Below are 20,100 nucleotides of genomic sequence, written 5' to 3'. Positions count from 1 at the left end.
TTCATCCAGTACTGGAGATGCCATCAGACAGCAGTGTCCACACACAGCCTAGTACTCAGCGTACCCACTCCTTGAGCAGGATCACGCATGAGCACCAAACCAGTCCAGAGAGATGATTCAAATTCACAAGGCTTAACTGGAAACATAGAATGGTTTGGGTTGGAAGGGACCTTAAAGATCACCTAGTTCCAACCCCTCTGCCATGGGCAGGGACACCTTCCACCAGACCAGGTTGCTCAGAGCTCCATCCAACCTGGCCTTGAACACTGCCAGGGAGGGGGCAGCCACAGCTTCTCTGGGCAACCTGTTCCAGCGTTTCACCACACTCATGGTGAAGAATTTCTTCCTAATATCTAATCCTAACCTGCCCTCTTTTAGTTTACAGCTGTTCCCCTTGTCCTATCACTACACACCCTTGTAAAAAGTCCCTCTCCATCCTTCCTGTAGGCCCCTTCAGGTACTGGAAGGCTGCTCTAAGGTCACCCCAGAGCCTTCTCTTCTCCAGGCTTAACAGCCCCAACTCTCCTAGCCTGCCCTCGTAGGAGAAGTACTCCAGGCCCTCTGATCATCTTCGTGGCCCTCCTCTGGACCCGCTCCAACACATCCATGTCCTTCCTATGTTGGGGGCCCTAGAGCTGGATGCAGTGCTCCAGGTGGGGTCTCGCAAGAGTGGAGTAAAGGGGCAGAATCACCTCCCTCGACTGCAGTGGAGCTTAGCGGTTGTCCCATTAAACACCCAGGCAGGGATGTTTGTCAGGCAGACACCAGAGCTCATCCAGGATCTCTTGTACATGAAGTAAATCCTCTGCAGGCTGGTGAACAGGGAAACCAAACCTGTGAGCATCTGCCTTTGACAGAAGTTTGTGCTATGCCTGGCAAATCTCACTACCTAAATTACTAATTTTTTTATAAAGAGCTTCATTCCTTTAGTTAATAACAGTAACAGATGGACAGGAAGGGTTTTTTTGTTTGGGTTTTTTGTTTTGTTGAAGGTTTGGACGGAAACTTGCTCTTTTTTTTTTTTTTTTTTTTTGCTATGGGCCATATGGGGTGAGACACAGAAGTGCTTTTAGTCAAGAAAAGCAGCACTACATGCACTATGCACTCAGAACTGCCAGCAGAGTGACCGTTTCAAGATACTTCATACATTACATCTAGAAAAAATGGTTTACCCCAGGGACATATATACATCTTTGAGAAGCTGTAGATTTTTGAGCATCTGCAGGGACAGCTGGCATGATGGTTACAGCAGCTGCCGCACTTGAATTATGAAATTGTGCATTGCCCAAGGAAAGGATCAATGTCATGCAAATCCCAGAAACCTGAATTCAAGTCACAAAGAAAATGAAGGTGGGACAGATAACCGTTCTGTTGTTGTGAGCCAGACTTGTTTGAATCACTCCATAATTTCAAATAATACATTACATACTATGTGCTATAATATATAATGCATCTCTAAGGTTTCCACCTGAACAGCCATTTTATTTTGAAGCGTCTACTAAAATCTTATTAAAATCATTGGGGGAAAAAAAACCCAACACACTGGGGAAGCAGGAAGGCTATGGAGTTTTTAAATCAAACCACTAAAACTGGAGCATCTGTCCTACGAGGAAAGGCTGAGGGAGCTGGGCTTGTTCAGCCTGAAGAAGAGAAGGCTGAGAGGGGACCTTATAAATGCTTACAAATACCTGAAGGGTGGGTGTCAGGAGGATGGGGCCAGACTCTTTTCAGTGGTGCCCAGTGACAGGACAAGGGGCAATGGGCACAAACTGAAGCACAGGAAGTTCCGTCTGAACATGAGGAAGAACTTCTTCCCTCTGAGGGTGACGGAGCACTGGAACAGGCTGCCCAGGGAGGTTGTGGAGTCTCCTTCTCTGGAGATATTCAAGACCCGCCTGGACAAGGTCCTCTGCAGCCTGCTGTAGGTGACCCTGCTTCGGCAGGAAGGTTGGACTAGATGACCCACAGAGGTCCCTTCCAACCCCGAACATTCTGTGATTCTGATTTCTTTTTTTCACTCAGACCAAGCAGGAGATGTTGCCAGTCCTTCAGCATGGTTTTACTGCTTGAGAAAATTATCCCTTGGGTCACAGCCGATCACTTACGTCACTGCCCTGATCTATCATGTATCACTGCTACTTCAAAAGAAGAACAGCCCTGAACAAAGAAACAAAAGTTACAGCAGTACAAATGACCTGTCTCCATTAAATGGTTAACAGAAATCATTACACTTACTACTTTTTAACACGATATTCAATATTTACTGCTTTGTGTGAAAAAAAGAACTCTACTCTTAATGAAATTCAGGTAATCAATAAAATAACAGCCGAGGTTGTCTGCTCCCACAGTGCACGCAGGAGCAGAGGGCTTGTAAGAAAGCCTTCCTCCTGAGACTCGACTTTGCTGTTGAGGGATTCTCACAAAGCCAGGGAGCCCGTGAGACCCACCAGAGCTCACCTCACCGCCAGCTGCTCAAAGCCCTTTAACACCCCACAGCTGGGTCTGGCCCCTTGTACAGCACAGTTACATCAGACTTTTGAGTAACTGCAAAAATCACACCATTTAGTTCCCCAGGAAATCACTGGGAGGTTTAGGAGAAAACAGCTGAACAAGTGACAGTTGACAGGTACTGCTCTCGCTCTGTGGGACTCATCCCCACCATTTTGTGAGTTGCCTCAGAAAATTCGCTGCCATTTTGGGTCCCCCCTGGCACCCGAGCCCAGCTGCAAGGGAAGGCTTCCTGCCGCCTGACTGGCCATGGCTGGCTAGCAACCGGGGAACCACTGACGCAACAAGAACTGCCACAAACTTCAAGGGGACGCGACCCACCATGTGCAGCCAAGAGACCACACCACAGACACCTGCGTGTACCAAGGTGGCTGGTAGAAAAGTGATGAGTACAAAACAATCGGTGACTGCAGCAGATTGTCTCAGACGGATATAAAAGGACCCTCTGAGAGACTCTGGGTGTGCACCCACCACCGAGGACCATCAACGAGGGACACGTGGGACGCCGCGGGATCCAGGTGGTGACTATCCCTCTTTCCTTTCCCAGTGCTAACCTACCTCTCTCTCTCTCTCCTCTCTTTCCTCTTTGTTTCCTTCCTTCCTTCTTCCTTCCTCTTCTTCACACCGTTTTTGTTAGACTGTTACTTCTAGAGCCGTAATAAACAAACTCGTAAGGTTAGTTGGTTACCGTTATCATGCCTCGGTTGTGCTTTATCCAAGCTCAAGGATCGCAAATCTATTTTATTTTCCGTTGGGGTTCAGGAGGGAGTACTCTATCCGCAGGTGGGTAGAGCACCTTGTGGTGTTCTGTGGGTGAGCTCTGCGAGGAGTCGACGGCGTTTTGGTTTTATAGGCGGGCTCCGTGAGGTGTCGATGGCATTTTGGTTCACAGGTGGGCTCTGCGAAGAGCTGACGGCATTTTTTGGTTTCCAAATTAATGTTGTATGACTGTGTGTGAATGAGACGTACAAACAAGTAAGAAGCAAGTGTGGCGTTCTGATCCGCGGTTCTGCTCCCCCGCGAGGGAAGCAGCCAGAGACAAACGAAAAGCAAGAAAAGCAGTGAATGCTGATCTCTTGAATAATTATCACCTTGTTCTAAATATCGGAACCCTAGACCCCTCACCCCAAAAAAATTTTTGTTCTCCTTTTCTTTTCCCCAAGCAATTTCCATAGACCAAAGATCTTACGCAATGCTAAGTTCTCCATGTCAGAAAGCTATCAGCTCCCCCCGCTCAGGACATGCAGATCTTGCTGAGGGCAGGGTTTCTGGATACCAATTTATCAGTGGAAATGCACAGTGTTAAAAAAAAAAATGCTGAAAAATCCTTTCTATTATTCATTTACATAAACATACACTAAAGATCCTCTACTTCAATAATCTAGGGCATTCAAAGACAAAATCAATACTACTTTACATCCCATGAATCAATTTCAATACAATAAGAAGACAGAAACATCATCCTATAACATAACCTATACAGTCTGAACACTACAACATGGCTAGAAACTCATCATAGGACAGAGATTTGGTTTTCCTACACCCGAACTTCCCTGGATTCAAATTGGGGAAAAAGGCAATTAAGTATCTTGTATCTGGACCATTTAATGATTTTTCCTAGTCTTCTCCCATGTCCATCTTTTTAAGACATGAAAAAGAATTGAAACAAGTGTTTCTTCAAAATTATTTACTTATTGTGAAATATTTATTGCCACAATCAAAACACATACTATGAGGTACAAATGAATACAAAACCCACCTGATTGCAATTTGCAATGGTTTGCTTAATCATCAATAAAATATAAAGTTAGGATGAATATTTTTTATTTAAAAAATTACATAATTCATGATTTTAAACCAGAAGTAATTGCAAGTGAAGACAAGTTCACTACTAAAATACTGCAGGCTGTCAGTGCTAGCAGTACATTCTCTTCTCTAGAAAATTATGTCCACTTTGTAAAGGGGAATCACCTTCAGTTATTGTAACAAATCCAGCGTGGACAAGAATGCTGAACTAGCAAAATGTCATTTAACTACTGCCATGATGAACTGGCAAGCAGCAGAAATCAGAGCAATATATTCAGAAGAGCCCCAATAATCAATGCAATGAACAGCAAACTAATAAAGCATTTCAGTGTCCTTTCTCAGGATCATGCAGTTGATTAATTTACTAATAGATTTACACATAAGAAGTTACCCACGTATATCACTGTCAGTTTTTAATGGAGGGTTCTCAGAAGTGCATTGTGATTAACATCATCCAACACTTTAGTTAAACAAGAAAGGCCATTAAACTCACTGTAAATTCAGCCTCATTTAATCTCTTTAGCAGCATACTAACATGCACAGAAGAAAACATTCTTAAGCAATACTTGCCACGCTTAGAGGACTTTATCTGCATGACAACAAACAGTTAATTCCTTGCATTGACCACATTCTTGGTCCTACTCCCACTTCAGATTTCTGCTTCTGATAACAGCAAGGCAGCAAAGCAAATAGATCTTTAAGTATCTTTTTTAACTCTTACATACTTAAATGAACAAGAAACACTTTCCACTGACAAAGATCTGCTTATAATGCTAAATAAGGGCGCAACGCAAAATGAAAATTCAAGATTTGCTACTTTAAAGAGAATTTAAGAACTACAGCTACCTAGGACATTATGAAGTACACTACAGCTTACAGTTCTCCACAGCAGATTACTCCTAAATCAGAGACAGAACCATGAAGCATGTTCCTGACTGACCAAATGGATGTGAATTGGTAAATTTACCAGCATTCAAACTGGCTATTTCTGCTTAGGGTCCATCAGTTCTACAAACGTCAATGACTCCTTCCCTCTTACTTTAATTTTACTCCCCAAGACCCAGATCTGTTCATGACTTGACCCCAAGACCCCTCAGGTAGCAGAAGAACCAGGCTGCAGCTGAACCACACCACCAGTGAGCTTCACAAGCAGGGGGTTGTTGGCTGTATCTCAAAGTTTGCAGAGATGCTGCCTACTTTCAGAAGGGACACTGAGAAGGCATCAAATTGAAATCATCCTCAGGTCTCCAAATCCTTTAATGTCTGCTTTTTGTATGGGACATACATAACATTGACCCATCTTTCCCAATTTTGAGGCATGAATGACAAAGAAAACTTGCACCCAACAAGCCTCTCAGATCCTTCATAAGTCACCTAGCAGTATGGATCACAAAATGCCCTCAACTCAACTCACTACAAGAGGTAGTCAAGGCCATGCTTAGTTGAATGGGCAAATTCCAATGAGGTGTCAGAATCACAGTGATGCTGAGTAATTTCTCACTCTTCCCAGTGAAAAGTTATGCAGGTTTATCAAGCCTCTTCAATACGTACACGTAAGCGGGAAGAAACCAAAAAGGCTGTTTGAGGGTTGCCATCCCTATGGATAACCTATCATCTTTACATGTATCACTCCCCTCTGAATGGAGCAATGAGGTCAGTCTGTGTTCTTACACGTGTCAGGGGTGTGGGAAGAAGATGACCAACTGGGAGATGACAAGACCTTCACAGAACACTCTCCTTTCTCATAGCTGAATTTGCTTCTCATTTGTTGATAAAATTCACAGTTTTGGCACATTTCCTAGAGCCTCAGTTGCCCCTACATCTCCAATTGGCCCTCTGGCAAAACTTTTTATGATGTTTTGCTTTTTTCTTCTGGAGTGGACCCCAACTTCCTGACTAGTGGAGGGAAGTGCTGCCATGCACAGTACACGCAGCTTCTGGAAACCACCACCAACACACATGGCAGTGTCTTGTTTGCTTGGCTGTGTCATCAGCAGAAACGACTTCAAAGTCTTTACAGACTCTCCCTTCTGGATGATACTCCACTTATTGAAGTTTTCACATGCTTTGAGACATATATAATGAGGAGACGTTTCTCTTTCACAGACTGTTGTCACAGTTCTTAGGCCCAAAGGAATTGGACTGGGGGTGGGATTCTCATAACAATGGTATTATTATTTTCCCCTTACTGGCCTGGCATAGCCCATTCCATTATCTGGAAATTTGCCACACCTCAGTTTACTCCTTTCTCCTTGTGATTTTCATTCACTGAATATATTTTCTTTCTTAAAATATATGACAAATGTTTTTAGTAAGTCAGTCACAAATACTGTGAAAATTCTGGTCCAGTGCTATCAGGTTTCTCACCCCAAGGCGAGGAAATAGTTTACGTCCTGGTTACCTTAAGTTTGACAAATTGTTGTGGGGTATTTTGACAACTAATATAAATACACAGATGAATATACCATAGGGTTACCTGGGGATGTTACAAAGCAATCTTTGTGGCTGTTTTTACTAGAAAGAAAAAATAAAAACCAGAACTGCACTACCAAAACTTTTAACCATTTACAGTAAGCTCTCCACGCTCTCTCCTAGCAATTCCTACCCAGCTAAAGAAGCTCCTGGGGAAATTCTTGTGTTTAAAAGTTCTACGCACTTTGATCTGCTGCGGGGCAGTAGAAGAAAGCTCCATGTGCTGCATGACTTTCGTTTCACTGTTTTTCAGTAACATCTAAGCTCTCAGGCATTTAGCAGTAGAGACTCCTTGAAAGCTGAAAAGATCATTGAAAACAGCACTGAACATCTTTACTAAAGACAACCAATGCTTTACTTGACATGTATGCTACACAAGAAGCCACAATTCTGTTTTAAAACACTTTGGCCTTCTAATCTTCTATTAGTTTACAAGAAAAACATGAATTCCATACATAGGTGCAAACTCTGAACAGACACATTTTTGCCATCCAAACCCCTCACTCTATGGTTACAGCATAGTGCCATCTGCTGTACATTTGTTTATGTACAAGTCTTCCAACCAACAAACCGACAAAGAAAACCTCATGATAGTTATTTAAAAGCTTTGAGCATAAGCAGTCCCTACAATACGCAATTCTGTCACTAGGATTTTACACAAAAATAAGATTGAGCACTGCATATTCTATTTTGCAAGTACACAAAAGGCTACACAGATGTATGCTAACATATGGGTGGCTGCTGAATGAAGAAATCAAGTGAGACCATAGGGAACCACTGCTTTTATTTCTCCCAGAAAAAAACTGGGTTTTATGGTCACAGCTGGGGTTTACATTAATCTTCTTCAATTAAATATTAATATTCATTTTTAACTGCTTTCCTTCATTAACAACACAGACTAAGAAAGCTGCCAGTTTTCAGAGTTCACTTTGCTGCTCCAGCTTACAATGTTCATTATAAACACCTGATTTTTTTTTTTTTTTTTTTTAAATAAGTATTTCCAGGGTAAAACAGGAAGCAAAAAAGAAAAGCGTGTCTGTGGAGACAGCCAACAAAAGCTTCACAGTATATCTATGGGATAATATATCTCAGCATAATTACTTCAGAGTCTGCACTGAAATGAGTAACACAGTGAGACAGATGCACTTGCCTTATCTGTAGATACTCCTACTTTATCATTCTCTTATCAAATGAGTCAGATTCTCATGATCTCCCTTCCTGTTCCAATGAGAATTTTATCTTCCCTTGGAGACCCTGAAGAGGCCTGCCTTTCAAAGTGGCTAAAAAGTTCCCTTTGGCCTAGAGAACAGATGTGTTACTTCTGTCTTTGCCACTAAGGAGACTCCAAGATCGGCCAGCAAGAGATGCTATTACAGGCAAGTAACACCCTCCAGGTAGCCGTGCATCAAAAACATCTGAGGTCTCATAGCACTTCTACATCTCTCACCCCACGGCTTACTACTGTGCCGGAGCCACAGAAACGCAGCCAGGTTTTTGACACTGCACCTCACTGCAGCCTCGGGGAGCTCCCCGCAGCCACGGAGGGATGTGCCCGCAGCACCCGCAGGCACCTGGAGCCGTGCAGCAGCCGCCGGGCACAATGCTCTGCTGAGACTTTTTGGGAAATATTGGTCCACACTTCTCATCCTCCAACGTGTTCTTATTCGTCCAACTGACTACTACAACGGTGTTCACATTGGTCTGTATTTTAAATTAGACATTCGAACCCACTCTTGGGAGCATTTGGTCTCCTGAAAACTAATTCCTGAACACATAACATCTTTCATTAAACGGACAGAGAATTCAATCTACTGCTTTATGCATTTTCAGTTTCTTTGTTACATGAACTGAAACATGCTGCATGTATGGACACTTAATGGAGGTTATCCCAGGAGGCTACGTCTTAGTTTTTCAAACACTACTTACAATTTCATCACAAGCAAATTTCTTATCAGATCAGGTGACCCTCAAGTTTTTGTTTTCACGGTCACAAAAATGCCGGAGAACACTGTTGGCGCTGCAAAACTGGAAGGTAAACTTCAAATAGCAAAGAAATTAATTTGACATTGTGATTTTGCAAATGCTTGGGTTTGACAGCACTGCAGCTGGTTAATAACACTGCAGCTGAACTGTCTTGACTATCTCAGTAACAGCAAGTGTATCTAGTCTCAGTTTTGGAAGGAGGAAGAAGCTGGAATTCTTCAGTCTACATAGCAATAGCAGCAGGCATGGAAAAAAATTATTTTGAGGTGATGAAAGATGCTGCTGTCATATTAAATGTATCTGATTTGCCCACTGTGATATTTCATCGATTGCAAAATGAACATGCAAGAGAAATAACTATAGAAGTGTACAAATATTTCTCCAGAGTCACACCAGCCCTGCCAACCATGAAATGTATGCTGCTAAATTACTGATGCTGCTTGCAAATTAATGTTCTCTACAGAGAGAATTTTAAAGCAGCGAAACATTTCAAATAGTTAATTTGTGAGTTAAACAAGGAAAATAGATAAACCTAAATTACTCTGATGAAAAACATCACAGTTAAGTCTTGAAAGCCTTGATGTACATTGTCTCAGCAAAAACCAAAGGTTCCCTGCCTCTTTCCAGCCAGCATCCGCAGCACTTACACAAATACTAACCACAGCAGGGAACTCAGTCCCAGTTTTGAAGATAGCCAGAAACTACTAACCTTCCAGAAAGCAGAGAACTTCCTTTGCTCTAAAAAACCCATAAACGAAAATGATGGAGAGTAAAGATACACTCACAAAGTTGTGTCCTGATATCCCCTTCAGACTTCAGAAGCATAATTTGAAAGCTAAAGTGATTTTTGCAAAATAAATTTATAAATCGATATATTGTTGTTCATTTTAGAAGACAACTTTTCAAGTAAATCTGTTGAGAAAGTATTACTGTTTCCATCCAGAAGACAAAGTTTCTGTCAATTAAGTCCTGTTTTGATTAAAATAATAACAATCATGATGTCCTATTTCTAACATGCTTCTTATTTTCTTATTTGCACAATACAGCTACAGATGTATTACCCACAGGTGACTCTCCAGGCCCTGATTTCCCCCTACCTTTCTCAAAAGCCACTGGCTCCAGCAGAGCCCGTGAGCACGAGACACAGATCCCCTGTACGCTACATTTTGCTCTGCTGATGGTTGCTCTGAGCTACCCCTACTTTCAGCCAAAGTCATCTTACAAGAGTTCCAAAGGTGAAGGTAGTAAATACTGATTCTTCAACAGCACGGTTCACGTATGTTGTCTATTAGCCATGTTTTTACTTATTATGTGTTCCCACTCATTTTTGCAGGAAAACAGAACCGAGCATAGCTGGTCTTTAAGACTATTTGAACACTAGTAGGGCTTGAGCATGAGCAAGTCCTCCTGACTCCCAAGCTCCTGGAATAAAGCAGCTTATTTCAATCAATAACTTGACATGCCAAAAATCTCTCTACTCTAAAACTGTGAAATCACACTTACGTAATGTGACAGCTGCAAAACCTGTAATACGGATTCACCTAAAAGCAACACATTCACTCAGCAATCCGAATTGTCCTCCTTCATGGCTTGCACATAATAATTAACCATTGGTGTCATCAAATAGCATTACTTACTGAATTGAAGCAATAGAGGAACCTGCTGATGAATGCTGTTGGCAGTATATTTAGAAAGTTCATTTCTCAGATCCTTTACAGGGTAGGATAATCCCACACCTCCACCATTCACCTGGAGAACCGGCTGGTAATGAACGCAAAACTCTGAAGCAGTTTCAGCTGGCACCTGATGTGGTAGCTGTTTCCACTCAGGCACGGCTGCAAAACATCCCCTAAAACTCTTCAGCCTGCACAACGTAACAGCAGCTTAATTATGATTTTCTGAGGTTCCCATGTGAAACTTTACTGGTCCTTGGGCAGGGGGGGTATAACGACGGGATCTGCTTTTTACTCTGTACTTTGTTATTCCCCACATGGTCTGTCTCTCCCTGCTGAAATTAGGGGAGTCAGCACAATGTGGCCAACTAATTCTGTTCAGATCATTAGCAACTGCAGCATGAAACACACATTAAAAGCTGATCTAAAGAACAGAAACTGGTGTTTCTATATTGTGCAGAAAAAACTTTGGGGGACAACACAGCACTTTCAAAGAAATTGTCTCTGCGTTAGCTGAGCTGCTGCTTTGATTCTTTACTCTTAATAACCCCTCACTTGAGAATGTTCTAAATGGTCAAAGCGGAAGATTTATGATTCTTCACTGTACACAATATTATTTGTTGAAATCTGTTAGCTTGAAAGATGACTGCTAGGGGAAAAAAAATAAATGACAAATGCCCATGATCAAACCTAAAGAAATCAAATCTCTGTTAACACACCAGAGGGTTGTTTTTGAGTCTAGCATTTTTCATTTGGTTTGGGGGTTTTTGTCCTGGTTTTTGTTTGGGTTTTTTTTGATTTATATTTTTTTTAAAGAGAAAAACGTCAACTCCCCAGTGCAATTTCCATCCACTAAGTTGATTATTTCTTTTACCAATGTACTCGAATGACAGCTCCTCATTAGACGACTCCATGTTTTAAGGCCAAAATCAGTATGAACTTAGAGGAAATTATTCAGTCACATTCACCAAATGCAATTATAACAAGAGTCACTTTTCATAGCAGCACAGGGAAACACAGCTGGCATGAATCTGGCAATCATGGTCTGTCTTTCAGGCTTAGCCTTTGGAAACAAACACTCTTGAGAAGCCGGTGCTGAGTGCCTTGGTGATGCAGACAGCCCTGAGGATCAAGGCTGCCCACCCGGTCTCCGAGACAAGACGACAAACCTGCAAAGGTCCCAGGGCCTGAAATACCAACCCCTTCAGCTCCATAGGGTTCCCACATAAAACTCCTTCACTTAGGCTTGCATCAAGAGGGACAAAAATTCACTCTCAATGTCTGCTCCCACGAAAACCTGCTCAGTATTGGCAAAAACTGTTTTGTCTCAAAAACGTAAAGTCTTTTTTCTTTTCCATAAAATTTACTAAAACAGTCTATGGGAAAACAGACTTATCTAAATCTGGTCTATCAGTAATTCAGTGGCAATAACGCACTGCATGGCAAGTAGTAACATGGGTTTATGAACATGTATTTTTATTACAGAGGTGCCCACATTTAAATTTTATTGATGAGTGAAACAGTCATTTGTATTTATAAGTAAGCAAAGTGCAACTTTAACATTTCAAACGGACACTGCAGACTCTTTTTGTCTTTCATTCTGACTGTCAGAGAACTTTCACAACTGGTATTTAAATGCACTATTTACTCTAGTTCACTTACAAAAACCTATTGTTTTTAATATAAAGTTTTGTTTTAAGACAACACATAAATCAATGAGAAGTAACACTGTATCTTTTTTCTTCAGAAAACTTCCTTTTACACAGAAATGGAAAAATTTTAAGCCTAATGAAATACCAGGTTCACACACAAGAGAAACCACTCAATCACTCTAAACTGAGTACCCGAAAGCAAAAATCAAAGCTGCAATTTTATACACTAAGTACAAAAGTATTCCTGATCGATAGCTTATAGTTATAAAAAGAGTAAGTTGCTGTCTAGATGTATATTAACACTACATATAGCAATGACTGTATGCTTCGTAATTATTTCTTCATTCTGTTAGACTGGAATCAGGAGTCCCTAGCCCTCCAGGGTAACAAGAGTGTCATGGATTTGTACCTTCCTATCACTAAACGGATGAACATTTTCTAATACATGTTTTATATAGACAGATCAGAGCTGATCCAAAACCAAAAATTCCTTCAGTAGAGGATACCCCAAGACATTCCTTTTAGTTTCCATTTCAGCAACAGGCTAAAAATCTTCCTGCCTTGTAAATGAAATAATTTTGCCAAAGGTGTCTATTTTTTTAATTAAGAAGCATTTAATTCAGTATTTTGATCAGCCTCAAAAAAGACCATTGTAACCTTTAACAGCATCAAAAAGATGAGTTTACGTTGGAAGACTTCTTATTTTTCTTGCTCGGTCTCCAAAACACGAAGTTCTAAAGCTGAAAGTGAACTTCTTCCTTTATAAACCTTATAAAAATATCCCTAAGCAAAATATATGCACATACATAATCCTATCATACCTGTTTTGTTTTGGTTTTGCTGATGGTTTTACATAATCAGACAATCAGGAGGCTGACAGTTTCTATTTTCAATCCTGTCAGACACCAATGTGAAAAAAAGGCATTTGAATTTCTAATAACCCATTGGTATCTTCTGACTGAGACAAGACAAGCTAAATCCTAGTTCCCCAAAGACCCTTCTTGTTTTTCCCAGCACAGTTACTAGAAATCATCATCACTTTGAAAAGTGATGGCAGCCTACCCTCTGCTACTGTGTGCAACAGAAACTGGAATGCATGGAATAGCCTATGTGAGGTTGACACAGAGTGATGCAAGTTGTGCTGTTAAGAGCACGTTTTCATCCTTCACAACACACTGTAACAGGAATTTGTGAAAAGGGGGGATAGCTTTAAGAAAGCAGAGAAAAGAGCAAAGCAGCAGTGCAGCACAGGGCACCCTGTGACTCCGGGGTGAAGACAGCTTTGTCCTCCACCCATCCCGGCATGGGGAACCAAAAGGTGGTTATTCATTAAAAAAAAAAATTAAAATCCTTGTTTCATCAGTTTTAACAGCTGACTGTGCAGAGGACATCTCCTACGTTGAGCAACTGGAATGTTTCTACTCTGATTAGTAGAGCAGCACCCTCTTTTGAGCCAAAACTGGATGGATGTTGTTGTGGTCACGTTTCCACACAACTGACTTAGCTGTAACACTAAATTCCACTTTAATCACCAGAAACAGTACAATTTCACTGAAGACAGTTAAGCATCATCACTATTGCCCAAATGCAGAGTTTAGTTTGCAGCTACAGTGTACCATGCAGAACTGATTACTCAGACTTCCTCATTCCACTTTGGATTCGCCAGGAGCCTCCCAAATCACTTAACTGGCCGTAGAAGTCACTCTGGATAAGGCAACAAGGTGTCTAAAGCTGTGAGCCTCAAACAACCCAAGAGCTTATTCTACTATTTGCTTTCTTAACCTAGGAGACCAGGGAAAAATAAAATCTAAAAAAAAAATTTAAAAAAGAAGTCCCTCCACATATAATGGGGAAAGGGTGAAGAAAGACTATCAAACCACCAAAGTTGCCTTGACTACAGACATCCGTTTCACATGAAATTTCTCAGACCAGCTGAGAATCACACAGAGCCAAGCAGCCAACAGATTGAAAGTCTAACTAAATTATACTTGGACAGTGACTGCTTCTATTCCCCACAGGTTATGGAAAAAGGGTTAGCCCATATTATTTTTTGTGGGTGTGTACAGTTTACTCTCTGCTTTTCCATCAGCGCTAAAGACAATACTAGTGTCTGTCTGTCCCCCGTTCTGTGCCGAGGCCCATCGTCTGTACAGGTTCTGATTTCTTGTCATGTCGTGGAAACATCACAATTAGACGTTTCCTAACACTCTTCTTTTCCTGGGGACACTTGTCAGCAGGTGCAAGTATAGCAGAGATTAAAATGGGAGAAAACCTTCCAAAGGCATCAGTGTGTCAGAGTTTTCTGGGGTTCTTTAGTGCAAAATGAAAATGAAAAACTGTGACTATTTTAATATAAGCATTAATAGCTACACATAGCACATGCATTTGTCTGTTCAGTGGTTAACTCTGATAACTGATGAGTTAGTTCTGCAAGAATGTTAAAACCAACTGCCAAGCACCTTAACAACCTGGTTTACCAGAATAAAGACAGATCATTATTACTTCTAGACAACGTTGTTTCACCGTCCAGAGCCACGTTTCCAGAAAGATAAACGTGCAGCAGTGCTGTGGTAAGGTTACTTCTTCAACAAGGAATCCATCAGACCTAACTCTCTCCAGCCTGTCTAAAAACCTAATGAAAGAAACAGGACTACTCCCATTTAATGGCAGAGGAGTTTATTAATAGAGGACTGGACTGGATCTACACACTGTGGAGATCTAAAACTTTTAAAAGCCTGGCTCCAAGAGGAGCAAATCCGCAGCCTTGCATTGCATGCCCAGGCTCCCTAACCAGCACACAAGACAAGTTAGGAGCCCTGGCATGTTAGTCATAGGATCAAGCCCGGCGAGCTGGGTACCCTGCCCGCACTCAGGACACAGACAGTGAAGCATCGGAAACTGCTCCCATCCCTGGGGTTCTGGTCTCTCTACAGCCTTCAGTCTGCCATCCACACGCACCTGAGATTCCAGACTTGGGCACCTGAAATCAGGAAGCGTGTCAAGTCTCTTCTGTGGGCTTGGGATTTTTTGTTTTTTAAATGTTTTCTGTTTGTTTGGGGATTTTTTAAATACATTTTACATTTTAAAACACATTTTATTCAACGGTGTAAGGGCTAGGGCACTTTCAAAGACACGGGTGAATCCCTGACTCAGCAGAGCAGCGCTGCAGAAGAGGGCCATGACCACCAAGGGAGGGAAGGCGGAAAGACAGGAGCAGAAGCAAACGAGGCAAGAATCACATCAAGCTTTCAGATCCACTTTGAAGAACACAGGGTTTATGAAGCCACAAAGAGACGATACAAAGCAATTTGTAGCTTTGCGATAGGAGCACTGCTGAAAGTCGGGATATCTGAGACAATTCCCAGTACTATTTACACAATTCACCTAACTGCCACTGAAAATCAAATAAATGATGTCCTGAAGACCAGAATTGGAGACTTTTCATCTCCAGAAAAATGCTGTGAAACACTGGATTAGAAGAGTTATGCTCTTCCACACATACATCTTCTCTGGCTCTACAAAATTTGAGTAAGTTTTTCCTGCACAGCTTCACCATCAGCAGACAAGAACAACCCTGCTACAACCGAGCATCGCACCTTAGGGTAAAATCTCTTTGGTGAGTCCCTCGGGTTGACGAAGGTACTGAATCAAAGTTCCTTCTTTTGGAACAAGCATTCCAATCATTAGACTATATAAATAACTTACATAATCTAATCTATACAAAAATAATGCCGTACCATCACCTAAGCTTTCAATGGCAAGGGCTGCAGCTGTCACGTTTCGTGCTAACAGTGTCAGATACCCAGAGAACGAACCCATCACCTCAAGCCCCCCAAGAGGCCAGCACAGGGCCAGCCAGCATGCAGCTCAGCTCGGTCACACAGACACTGGAAAGATTTTCATCAAACCCTCTGTAATCAAAGCAGGTGACAAATCAGATTAATTTCTGCAACATTTTCACTGAATTTCACAAGCTTTCATATAGAGAAACAAGACAAACATCAAGCAGCCCATTGCCGCTTGCATCCCTTTCCACTTCAAGCATTTAACTTCCTACCTCAGAATTACCAGACTTGCAAGCCTGAAATAAAACGTAAAATATGTGTTAGAAATGATGATCATTAAAAAGTTGGAGAAAACACCAATTATGATAAATAAGTCATCCCCTTAACATTAGAGTTTCAGAAACCTGTAATTTTTGCTGATGTTTTTGAAAGGCTCTCAATCATGATCACCTGTTTGCTGTCATGCATAAAATACCAACTGCAAACTAAAAGTTAAGCATGAGCCAGATGTCTGACATATATCAATTTGACAGTTTATTTCATAAATCATTTGACTAAATTTACATGCTTAAGAGAAAATCCTTATGAATTTATTACAAAAGCAACATCTGTCCTGCCTTCTATTTTTATATCAACACCAGGACTGGTGTCTGCATTTTTAAAGTAAGTAGGTAGTTTTATACTTAGAAAGACACAGCTTACCTTAAGAACCCTCAATGCTGGACTTTTTCCATTGGCTGCCGCAAAATAATCACAACGGATACATACCACAGCATCCCTTCCTCCCCCTCAATGCCCACAGAGGGCATGTTTCACTTACTGTATGTTTTACGATACAAAAAAAAGCCAACCACCATCAAAATAAGATTAATAGCTATCAGGTTATCCTCAGGAATCCTAAAACTATGTCTTAGACACTGCATAACCTCATTGCTACAGCCTTGTTGCCTTCAACACTATTTCTTGACTCCAGTTAAATCATGTTTTCCGCCTCAGATCAAAGATGCTGGTCAAGCTGCCAGCTAATACAAACTAACACAGCAGTTTCACTCCTTTAAAAATAGTAAATAAATTTCTCATAAGGTCTTTGTTCACCTAGTCAACAGAAAGCATATCCATAGCACCCAAGAAGCCATCGTCGGGTTTGTTTTCTCCTCCTGTAAGGCTCCCTTTTGTCATACCACGCAGCACACCCACAGCTCCCAGCCAGCTCCAAGATAACCTTCCCATGGGTAAGACGGGCTGCAGGCAGCGGAGAGCTGGCCAGGGAGAGATGGGAAATGGAGAGGCAGACAGGAATCTGGGAGGTACAGAGAGCATCACATGAGCTAACTCTAAAACAAGCTTCTCTAGTACTTTATGTTATCCAAGGATGACTGGCTGGCATTAAAAAGAAAAAAAAATGTGCTGTAATGGGTTGATCCCATCTGCCCAGGAAGACAAAGTCTTGCTCCAAAAAAAAAAAAATACTCATCTAAATCTTTTAGCTCTTAGTGTTTCAAAATTGATTTCCAAGCTCAACTATAAGAAGTACAGAGGGTCTCTGAATAACCTCAGGCTCTTGTCTTTGCCTTCAGACCCTTCCTTTCTCCATAGCCTCAACTGGCCAAAGCCCCACAGACCAGAGAGCACTGTCCTGCCTGCTTCCCTGCCAGCACCTCTTCCGCCACTGAGCCAAATTTGTCGGAAACATTTTACATCAGCTCCTGTATGGCATGGGACTGCAATACATGACCAAAATGACATCACATAATATTAAAATATCCACATTAAGAGCACATATAAGCAGGGGTCTCACAGTTCAGTGCCCTGTTAATAACAGTTATGAAATATAACACGTGGAATATATGAATACATTACATACAACCATTCAGATTTCTTGAGCTACCAAAAAAACCCCAGAAATATGCAGATTTATCAAGTTGAAGTGTTCTCACTTAAGATTTCAAGAAAGCAAGCCACCTATCAGGGGTGACCTTCACTCTGGTTTCAGCCTTACCACCAGCAACTGAGCTAATGCAACACGATGACATCCTAGCAGGCCCTTTACCAGTTATACCAGGAGTGAATCAGCATCGATATTGTACTCGACAACCATATGGGTGGATATCTTACAAGTAGGAGCTCAAAGATTTGCTAGGAGGCATCCCTGAACCGGGGCCAGTGCATGCAGTCTTCAAGCAATGTGGCAGACAACCCTGGAAAACTTGAACTGAAACCTCAGGCACAACTGTTCTTGGCACCCTCCTCCTCCTAAAACAGCAGCATGCAAAGGTGTTTAAAGCCATCAGAATTTAATTTCCTCCTACATAGTCCAGAATTTATCTCTGATCCTGCACAACAGACCAGACACTAAACAAAAATTTCTTTCAAAAACTCTCTCTCTTCCTAGTTTAATGGGGGTTTTGATAGTTACAGTTGCTTTTGATCCATTTGAAGTGGAAGGTAGCAAGACAAATAGGACAAAGACTACAGTCAAAGGTTGTAATACACATTTTTTTCTTTAAATAGTGGAAAAAGAACAACACATTTAAGGTTTCTGGTTTTGTTTCAAACAAGGACTTATTTTTATCACTATCAACAGGGAATTATGGGTTGTTGTACTACCTCAAGTCATGGTTACCACCATAAAAGAACTGTAGATCACTCCTTTAATATGATAGAAGCAATATTTTGGAAGAGGAACTTCAGATTTATTTTTTTTCTTTAAAAAAAAAAAACCAAACATATAATGGATTCAGGTCAAATATCGGCAGGGGAGGGGGGGAATCATACCTACAATAACACTACTCATAAAATAATCTTACCCCTGCAAACACAGAGATAGTTACATCTGCTACTGGATTTACCTTCAGCAAATGTATCACTGTTACTAAATAAAACTTTTCCGAATGATTGGAGGTGAGAGGAAGAAAAACTCTTACAGCCTTCTTATAAAATAGGTATCTAGTCAATATTCATAGATATATCTCCTATATATACACAGCATGAGTTGCTTTCCAAGGAGAACAGACTCATTTTTGGAACCAAGATGGCCATACTTCATCCTATACCACAAAAACAACAGGATATCATTATCACAGTGTAATATATAAGCATATTTACCAATTTCATGCTGTTTCAGTGTTTGGAAAGTTAAGCTATTCAAAGAAATGAATGAACATTGCTCCCTATGATACACAAGAGTTTTATTAGTATGAGAAGACAAGTTGGAGTGGTATTTACTTTTACATTAGTAGAAAAGCTTAATTTTTACTGCTTCAGGGTTTTTCTACTTTTTTTTTTAATTAGTACAAACATGCTGGCAGTTGGAGAATCATTCTTGAATTCACAATTCTATTTTCTTTTTTGGTTTTAAGTCACAACTCCCTTAAAAACTCCTCCCAAGTAAAAAAACCAAGTACCAACATCACCTTCAAGGTAATTAGAGGATCGTATCAAATTTACATAGCCTGGTACAAAACTTCCAATTATTACCATCACTCCCCCCCCAGCCCCACAAATAATTGTACTTCAGTCATGATGAGACCTGAGGTTTCCCTGTTTCCCACTGAATGAGTGCAACAGACACCTGAGGGGCAGAAACAGAATATGGTTGTTACTTGCTTCATGCCCAAATTCTATGCAGTCATCAATGGCATATTCAGTAGCTTATTTCAATAAAGTAATTATTAAAATTAGCACTAAAAGAACATGACTTTCAAACAAAGATCAACAATAGCATCTTTTCATTAATCGACCAAAAGCATGCCTTCTGCTAAAGACATTTTAAAACGAATACAACTTCACAGCTGGGTCTTAAAATCCCTTTAACCTTTGCAGTCCTGCAGTACGATACAGCCAGTTTCAGAGCTAGGCACTGATACATTATTGGTTTTGACAAAGTCATGAAAGCTTAGATTAAGCTTCTATTAAAACTTACAGTTTATGACAGATTTGTCAGGTTTAATTTATTTCTGGTTCAGTTATATCAAATTATCCCAATTTGAGATTTTATGATATGATTATACCAAGGGAGAACATATTATTTGTTAACAAATGACATAAACTCCTCTAGTTCGGTTCAGTAAAAAAGTCATCTAAAGGAATTCACTATCAGAAGCAAATATTTTATTCACTCAGAATGCCTTTCTCCACTTCAAAAATAAATTTACATATACTCTACATACATTTTATACTTTATTATGAAATTGAGCACATTAATTTCATTCTGTATTCATA

The 20,100-nt window shown here is 40.8% G+C and overlaps 1 protein-coding gene across 2 annotated transcripts in view; it reads right to left on the bottom strand.

Annotated features, from left to right (window-relative positions):
• The window catches only part of GRIP1 (glutamate receptor interacting protein 1), a 353,630-nt gene that overhangs the window by 281,576 nt on the left and 51,954 nt on the right, over positions 1-20,100 (bottom strand). The window contains exon 1 of one of the 2 annotated variants that reach the window (XM_075427895.1): positions 16,975-17,043. The exons of the other annotated variant lie outside the window; for it this stretch is intronic. The gene's annotated coding sequence lies outside the window, so the exon portion shown is untranslated. Of the gene's footprint in view, positions 1-16,974; positions 17,044-20,100 lie in introns of those variants that run through there. 2 annotated transcript variants of the gene reach the window in all.

Source organism: Opisthocomus hoazin, chromosome 8, assembly GCF_030867145.1.
Source record: "Opisthocomus hoazin isolate bOpiHoa1 chromosome 8, bOpiHoa1.hap1, whole genome shotgun sequence".
Taxonomy (NCBI): Eukaryota; Metazoa; Chordata; class Aves; order Opisthocomiformes; family Opisthocomidae; genus Opisthocomus; species Opisthocomus hoazin.
The sequence above is the reverse complement of the archived record's forward strand: the minus strand, read 5'-3'. Positions and strand labels throughout refer to the sequence as shown.